The sequence below is a fragment of the Dendropsophus ebraccatus genome, chromosome 1 (genome assembly GCF_027789765.1).
Source record: "Dendropsophus ebraccatus isolate aDenEbr1 chromosome 1, aDenEbr1.pat, whole genome shotgun sequence".
In the NCBI taxonomy this organism is placed as follows: domain Eukaryota; kingdom Metazoa; phylum Chordata; class Amphibia; order Anura; family Hylidae; genus Dendropsophus; species Dendropsophus ebraccatus.
This window is the reverse complement of record NC_091454.1, coordinates 185,241,505-185,250,318: the sequence shown is the minus strand read 5'-3', so window position 1 is coordinate 185,250,318 and position 8,814 is coordinate 185,241,505.

Genomic DNA, 8,814 nt, shown 5'->3' with positions numbered 1-8,814 from the left:
GCGTGATGGGTATGCTCTGCACTCTGCTTTATTTATTTATATAGCACCAGTCACTTTATTACAGATAGCTTTATATATATTTCATTCATGTTTTTCATCTATTAGCAAGATTATGTATTTATGCATTTTTGCATGGTGACTTGTGCGATGGTCAGTCTTTATCTACCACTTTACAGCATTGTGCAGCCTGTATCATGAGGTTACCCTTAGCTGCTCTTCCGGGGTTGTTGTCTTCCATGTGTGATTCTCTGATTTTTACTGCGATTTCATTGTTATACATGATTATAGATAATAAAGGTATGGTTTATTACATAAGTATCTAGTTTATTTTGATTTATACTATTACACTAAAGGTCTCTCTTTTTCTTTGGAGGATTATTTATACCTCCCCATGTAGTCAGATACCTTCCCCCATGTAGTCAGATACCTCCCCCAATGTAGTCAGATACCTCCCCATGTAGTCAGATACCTCCCCCATGTAGTCAGATACCTCCCCATGTAGTCAGATACCTCCCCCATGTAGTCAGATACCTCCCCATGTAGTCAGATACCTCCCCATGTAGTCAGATACCTCCCCCATGTAGTCAGATACCTCCCCATGTAGTCAGATACCTCCCCCATGTAGTCAGATACCTCCCCCATGTAGTCAGATACCTCCCCATGTAGTCAGATACCTCCCCATGTAGTCAGATACCTCCCCATATAGCCAGATACCTCCCCCATGTAGTCAGCCACCACCTCCATGTAGCCAGAAACCTCCCCATGTAGTCAGATACCTCCCCCATGTAATCAGATACCTCCCCATGTAGTCGGATACCCTCCCATGTAGTCAGATACCTCCCCATGTAGTCAGATACCCTCCCATGTAGTCAGATACCTCCCCATGTAGTCAGATACCTCCTCATGTAGTCAGCTACCTCCCCATGTAGTCAGATACCTCCTCATGTAGTCAGATACCTCCCCCATGTAGTCAGCCACCTCCTCCATGTAGCCAGAAACCTCCCCCATGTAGTGAGATACCTCCCCATGTAGTCAGATACCCTCCCATGTAGTCAGATACCTCCCCCATGTAGTCAGATACCTCCTCATGTAGTCATCTACCTCCCCATGTAGTCAGATACCTCCTCATGTAGTCAGATACCTCCCCCATGTAGTCAGCCACCTCCTCCATGTAGCCAGAAACCTCCCCCATGTAGTGAGATACCTCCCCATGTAGTAAGATACCCTCCCATGTAGTCAGATACCTCCCCCATGTAATCAGATACCTCCTCATGTAGTCAGATACCTCCCCATGTAGTCAGATACCTCCTCATGTAGTCAGATACCTTCCCCATATAGCCAGATACCTTGCTATATAGCCAGTTATTTTGATAGTTGATTTGATGTTGCTATCTGTAATGCTGAACTGAGAGAGGTCTGTGAGGTGTCACCCCTTGGAAATTTCTTTTTACCTCGGAGCACCTCTACCAAATAACGTTCTATGAAATACCAAAAAAAAACAAAAAACATTCAGTAACTCACAGGTGATGTCTTTTTTTATCTGAGGTGTCACTTTTCCTCTCCATCTGGCCCAGGCCTCCAGGATGATTTCTTGCAGCTACAGTTCATCTCCTCAGAAACTGCCAGACAAACATCTTAGGCGCTGCAAATTTCCAGCAACTTCCTTCCCTTTTCCCCACCTATAGGCTCCTATACATTACTCAGGTGTAGTGAGTAGATATGTTGGTTGCCCCTGTATACAGGTTCCCCTGCTGTACCCCAATACAGTAATAATATCTCCTGCTGTGCCCTTCATATAGTAGTAATATCTCCTGCTGTGTCCACATATAGCAGGGGTGGGGAACCTTTTCCATGTCGAGGGCCGGTCGGGCATTAATAAAATCATTCGAGGGCCGCATACTGTGCGCGGCAGTTAGTAGCGTGGGTTTGCAGCACATGGGGCAAGGCAAAGTATTGTTCCCCCAGTGCCCCTGCTATTTTAGTTAACCCCCAGTGATGCCCCTTGTAGTCTAGTTAACCCCCAAGTCATGTCCCTGGTAGCCTAGTTAACCCCCCCCCCCCCCCCCCAGTGATGCCTCTGGTAGCCTAGTTAACTCCCATCAGGCATGTCCCTGGTAGCCTAGTTATCACCCCCATCAGGCATGTCCCTGGTAGCCTAGTTATTCCCCCTATCAGGCATGTCCCTGGTGGCCTAGTTATCCCCCCCATCAGGCATGTCTCTGGTAGCCTAGTTTTCCCCCCCATCAGGCATGTCCCTGGTAGCCTAGTTATCCCCCCCATCAGGCATGTCTCTGGTAGCCTAGTTATCCCCCCCCCATCAGGCATGTCTCTGGTAGCCTAGTTTCCCCCCCCATCAGGCATGTCTCTGGTAGCCTAGTTATCCCCCCCCATCAGGCATGTCTCTGGTAGCCTAGTTACCCCCCCCCATCAGGCATGTCTCTGGTAGCCTAGTTATCCCCCCCATCAGGCATGTCCCTGGTGGCCTAGTTATCCCCCCCCCATCAGGCATGTCTCTGGTAGCCTAGTTTCCCCCCCCCCATCAGGCATGTCCCTGGTAGCCTAGTTATCACCCCCATCAGGCATGTCCCTGGTAGCCTAGTTATCCCCCCCATCAGGCATATCCCTGGTGGCCTAGTTATCCCCCCCATCAGGCATGTCCCTGGTAGCCTAGTTATCACCCCCATCAGGCATGTCCCTGGTAGCCTAGTTATCACCCCCATCAGGCATTTCCCTGGTAGCCTAGTTATCACCCCCATCAGGCATTTCCCTGGTAGCCTAGTTATCACCCCCATCAGGCATGTCCCTGGTGGACTAGTTATCCCCCCCATCAGGCATGTCTCTGGTAGCCTAGTTATCCCCCCCATCAGGTATGTCCCTGGTAGCCTAGTTATCACCCCCATCAGGCATGTCCCTGGTAGCCTAGTTATCACACCCATCAGGCATGTCCCTGGTAGCCTAGTTATCCCCCCCATCAGGCATGTCCCTGGTAGCCTAGTTATCCCCCCCCATCAGGCATGTCTCTGGTAGCCTAGTTATCCCCCCCATCAGGCATGTCTCTGGTAGCCTAGTTATCACCCCCATCAGGCATGTCCCTGGTAGCCTAGTTATCCACCCCATCAGGCATGTCCCTGGTGGCCTAGTTATCACCCCCATCAGGCATGTCCCTGGTGGCCTAGTTATCACCCCCATCAGTCTTGTCCCTGGTAGCCTAGTTATCACCCCCATCAGGCATGTCCCTGGCGGCCTAGTAATCACCCCCATCAGTCTTGTCCCTGGCAGCCTAGTTATCACCCCCATCAGTCTTGTCCCTGGCAGCCTAGTTAACCCCCAAATAAAAAAAAAATAAACATCCCTCTCACCTTTCCTCCGCTCCCACGCTGTCCAGGTCCTCTTCTGTCCCAGGTCCTCTGTGCCGGTCTTCTCCTGCCGGCGGCGCGCGCTGAAATGACGTCATCGCGCGGCCCGCAGGAGACGGAAGACACGCGCTGCTCTGTTGGGGAAGAAGCCGGCATAGACAGCATCCTCCTGTATCCGGCAGCTGTCACAGACACCGGAGGATGCTGTGTATGCCGGCTCCTTCCTCCTCCAGAGCGGCGCGCATCACAGGGGAGCTGCGGGCCGCGGGCCGCATTGGGAGGTCTCAGGGGCCGGATGCGGCCCGAGGGCCGGAGGTTCCCCACCCCTGACATATAGTAATATTTCCTGCTGTGCCCACCATATAGTAATAATGCCCCCTGCTGTGCCCACATATGGTAATAATATCTACTGCTGTGGCCCCATATAGTAATTATGCCCCCTGCTGTGCCCTGATATAGTATAATTTCCCCTGCTGTGCCCCAATAGAGTAATAATGCCTCCTACTGTGCCCCATATAGTAATAATGTCCCCTGCTGTGCCCCATATTGTAATAATGTCTTCTGCTGTGCCCCATATAGCAATAATGTGTCCTGCTGTGCCCACATATAGTAATAATGTTCCCTGCTGTGCCCTCCATATAATAATAATGTCCTCTGCTGTCCCTCCAGAAAGTAATAATACCTCTCTTCCCTACCCCCTGAGCCAGGAGAATCAGAGTGAGCCATGGCGCCGCAGAGTGAGGTCTAAAGAGGAGAGAGGAGGTGAAGGGGGGAGAGAGAAGATGATGGTGGGAGAGAGGAGGAGAAGAGAGGAGATGGTGGTGGGAGAGAGGAGAAGGGGGGAGAGAGGAGGTGAAGGGGGAGAGGAGATGATGGTGGGAGAAAGGGAGAGAGAGGAGGAGAAGGGGGAGAGAGGAGGTGAAGGGAGGGGAGGACAGTAGGAGAGAGGAGATGACGGTTGGAGAGAGGAGGAGAAGGGAGGAGAGAGGAGGTGAAGGGGGAGAGAGGAGGTGAAGGGGGAGAGAGGAGGAGAAGGGGGAGAGAGAGGAGGAGAAGTGAGAGGGTTGAATTTGGTGTTCAAGGCGCAGTCGCCCCATAGCACCTGCGGGTGGGTGATGCTGCTGGGAGGGAAGGAGAGAAGGCAGGGCCGTTACTATCAGCCGGTGACCACGCAGGGTGCTGGCAGTAACATCCCCCTGGACCCCACTCAGACTCGATAGGACACCGACTCCCCTTCCCTCCTGGACCGCACTCTGAGGATAGCGGCAGCCCTCCCCCTGGCTCAGCATCGACTGGGTCCTGAGATGGAGGGAGCTTTGGAGGGCGATGAGTCCCTGGATGGAGAGCGATGGAGGTCCTTTGCGACGCTTGTGACCCTGACACCAAGGGCGCATAGCATCCGCGCCCTCCCTGGACCCAATCGATGCTGAGCCAGGGGAAACAACCCTGACTTCTCTCCTTCCCCCCCAGAATGCTAGCACCGCTGGTGAGCTGCTGTTGGAAGGAGGAAGATCAGAGCCTCCACAGGGATAGGTGTCCCGACACTGCTGAGTGATAGCAGTGTCCCTTTACCAAAATCAAAATCCAAAACCACTTGTACCTTCGGATAGCTTCTTTTAATCCAAGATCTGTGATGCAGTTATTGTCTCCTATTGCAGATTGTGTCCTATTCCCCACCTGTGGCAGCCCGGCACATGGGCTGGATCGTTAAGCAGCTGTGCAATGTTCAGCATGTAGAAAATGTTCCAGTGGCATTCCTAATGATGAAGAAGGTGGGGGGGAGGGACGGAGGGGTGGTGCCAAGTTAGTATTTTAGGACAATAACTGCATCACCTGCCGAACAGACCCCAGGACAGATCTTGGATTAAAACCAGCTATCCGAAGGTACAAGTGGTTTGGGGGGGGGGGGTTTAGATTGTGGGTACAGGGTCGCTTTAACAGAAGTAAATTACAAATTCTTGAAAGCCTTGATCCTCAGTTTTTATATTTCAGAACGTGCCTTCCTGACTTTGGACTCCTCCTTAGTGACTTTTTGACTGTGCACATAACAGTGTTGTACTACAGAGTATATACTGTATGTGTGTAGAAAGACCAAATGCAAAAAAAAATTCCATTTTTTCCTTTAAAACATTTATTTATTAAAACTTTTATAACATCGATAAGTAATAAAACATAGACAAGACAACAGGAAATTGCTAAAAGATTATCCAACAAAACCAAGAAAAAGTCCAAGTACATGTAAATATTTGGTCTGTATTTTTATCCGAAATATAGGAGTGGGTCCAAAATACCATAAAAAATAGTATGACTAAGGGCCCTTTTACACAGAAAGATTATCTGACAGATTATCTGCCAAAGATTTGAAGCCAAAGCCAGGACTGGATTTGAAAAGAGGAGAAATCTCAGGCTTTCATGTATGACCTGATCTCTGTTTATAGTCTGTTTCATGGTTTTGGCTTCAAATCTTTCAGATAATCTGTCAGATAATCTTTCTGTGTAAATGGACCCTAATGCTGGGTTTACACGGAACGATAATTCGCCCAATCGAATGATTAACGATTTTGAAGCAACAATTTTATTTTTATAATGATCAGCATTTAGACGGAGAAAAATCGTTAGAAGATTCGTAAGAAAAATCGTTATTGCGATCGTTTTTAAGATCGTTTAAGCCCATCTTTCACATAGGGTAAATCTTTGAAAGACTGTTTACACGAAGCGATCTGCGAATATTTAGCGAACGACGATTTGAGAACATATTGAAAGATCAAAATGAAGATTTTTCGCTCATCGCCTGATCGTTTGCTGTGTTTACACGGAATGATTATCGCTCAAATGCGATCGTTATAGTTAATCGTTCCGTGTATACCCAGCATAAGACTATGTATGAACCCAGCATGGAAAGGATTTCAGACTTACCACCTGACAGCTCGTGTCAAATCGGTTTTACTAGACCAAGGTGTGAAGGCAAACCATCACAGGACCACCCATGCTCCATGATTTCTGTGGATTTTGAGCACTGCCGTAGTCTTTGGAGAGAGGTCAATAGGTAAATAATCATTTTAAATTATGAACATATATTCTGTGTTTTCTTTTAAAATATTCATACTATCCACGTAATTTGGTTTGTTCAAAAGATAGGCACAACCTAAGGATCAGGTTGCCAAAGTACAGATCTCACGCCCGGTGACTTCCAAGACTGAGCCCTGTTCTAATTCATATTGGCAGCAAGGTGGTTCAGCGCTATATAAATAAAGGAATTATGATAAAGAAAACAAACCGATGTGGGACGTTTCCAGAGCAACCCCATCCCTCAATGTGATCTGTGTCCCTCCACGCCGAGCTGTGGGGGCAGTGCATAGTAACCTGTACCCAGGAAGGTACCTTCCTCACTACATATTCAGTCTCTCTTCTCCGCTCAAAGAATGAAAATGTTCTCTCATTGTTTGAGCGGAGAGAAGTGGCGCAAGAAAAATCCCATTGTAGAAATAGAACTGGCAGAAGAATCTGCCACGTGGACTCCGGTCATCTTTTGCAAGGGCCCTAATAATGGCACCATCAAGTCCAGGCTTTCCATTTTGTGACGCTGTGGGACTTCTGGTACTCAGCTCCTACCAGTACCCCTGTGGTGGTTGGTATAGGGGTAATAATAGCTGTGTGTCACGTGATTAGACAGGCTGCGCAATAGACACAGATCGTGCAGCAGTGCGGCCCTCTTCCCGCTTATTCTACTGATTGGTCAGGGTCTTAACATTCAGACCCTGACCGATAAAAACTTTTGACTTTTTTTTTGACAGGTACACTTTAAAGGAAAAATCCAGCACAGGGCCAAAAAATTATTCCAGGCTGGGGGAACATAAAAAAAATATATATTCACCTGTCCCTGTTCCCGCGCAGCACTGCGTGCCGATCATGGACCCCAGCCGGCTTTCTTTATAGCTCCCCTTTGGCTACAACACGACCCGATTGACGGATGGGACTGGGGCGGACACCACTGCAGTCACTGATTGGCTGAGAAGGCTTAATCCCACCCGATTGTGATGTTGATGGTGAGGTTGTGACATACCCGGAAAACAGGAGGACACCCGGCGGGATACAGGAGCTCGGTGACGTGTATCTGCGTGGGCACAGGGACAGGTCAGCATATTGTCTTTTTCAATTTCCCCCCACTCCGTGCCCATAATGATTTTTTGCCCCCGCAGGCCTTCTCCTTTAACATGGCAAACATGAGCATGGCTTATTTTCTCTCTAGGCGACCAATAACCAATTGAGGGGGTGTCAATCAGCTGTTTGGCACAGCTACAGCACCTGGATACACACAATATACAAAGCCAGAGGCTGACAGCGATATACATTGTGTGGTGGCCATTATATTCATAGTAACCAGGTGCAGCCACTAGACGTGCAGAGCCAAGGCTACCAGCGATGTTTATTGTGTATATTCTAGAGATGAGGGAACCTGGAGCATGCTCGAGTCCATCCGAACCCGAACTTTTGGCATTTGATTAGCGGTGGCTGCTGAACTTGGATAAAGCCCTAAGGCTATGTGTAAATCATAGATATAGTCATTGGCTGTATCCATGTTTTCCAGACAATCTTAGAGCTTTATCCAGATCACTTCGTGTAAACAGTCTTTTAAAGATTCACCCTATGTGTGAGATGGGTTTAAGCGATTGATAGGCTTGATCTTAAAAACGATCGCAATAACAATTTTTCTGTCTAATGGTGCGTTTACACGGACAGATTTATCTTCTGACAGATTTTGGAAGCCAAAGCCAGGAATGGATTTGCAAAGAGGAGAAATCTCAGTCTTTCCTTTATGACCTGTTCCCTGTTTATAGTCTGTTGCTGGCTTTGGCTTCAAAAATCTGTCAGATAAATCTCTCTGTGTAAACGCACCCTAAATGCTGATTGTTATAAAAACCAAATCGTTGCTTCAAATTTGTTAAACGATCGATTGGACGAATTATCACTTTGTGTAAACGGACCATTAATGGGATCCATGAAAGATAGCTGTAAGGGTCCATTCAGAGTCCTATTCCATGGGCCGATGGGGGCCCGATCAATAATGTAAACGAGTGCCGATGTGTTAGATCAGCTTGTTTACTGGGCCTATTCCATGGCCTGATAATCGTTTAGCGAGGGCTGCAGGTACATTGTTACGGATGTCCTTGCAGCCCTTGTTTTAAAATATCATACATTACCTAGCATGTTGCAGGTCTTCTCCTGCGCTCCTTACTCCCCCTGGTCCTGCGTGCAGCAGCAGCTTCGGTGCGGCTTGTCTTAGCTGACAGACTGCTCAGCCAATAACTGGCCAGGACTGCCGCGGCCAGTGATTGGCTGAGCGGTCTGTCAGCTAAGACAGGCCGCAATGAAGCTGCTGCGAGCGGGATCGGGAGGAAGGAGCGCAGGAGAAGACCTGCAATATGTTAGGTAATGTATGATGCTTGTGAGATCATCG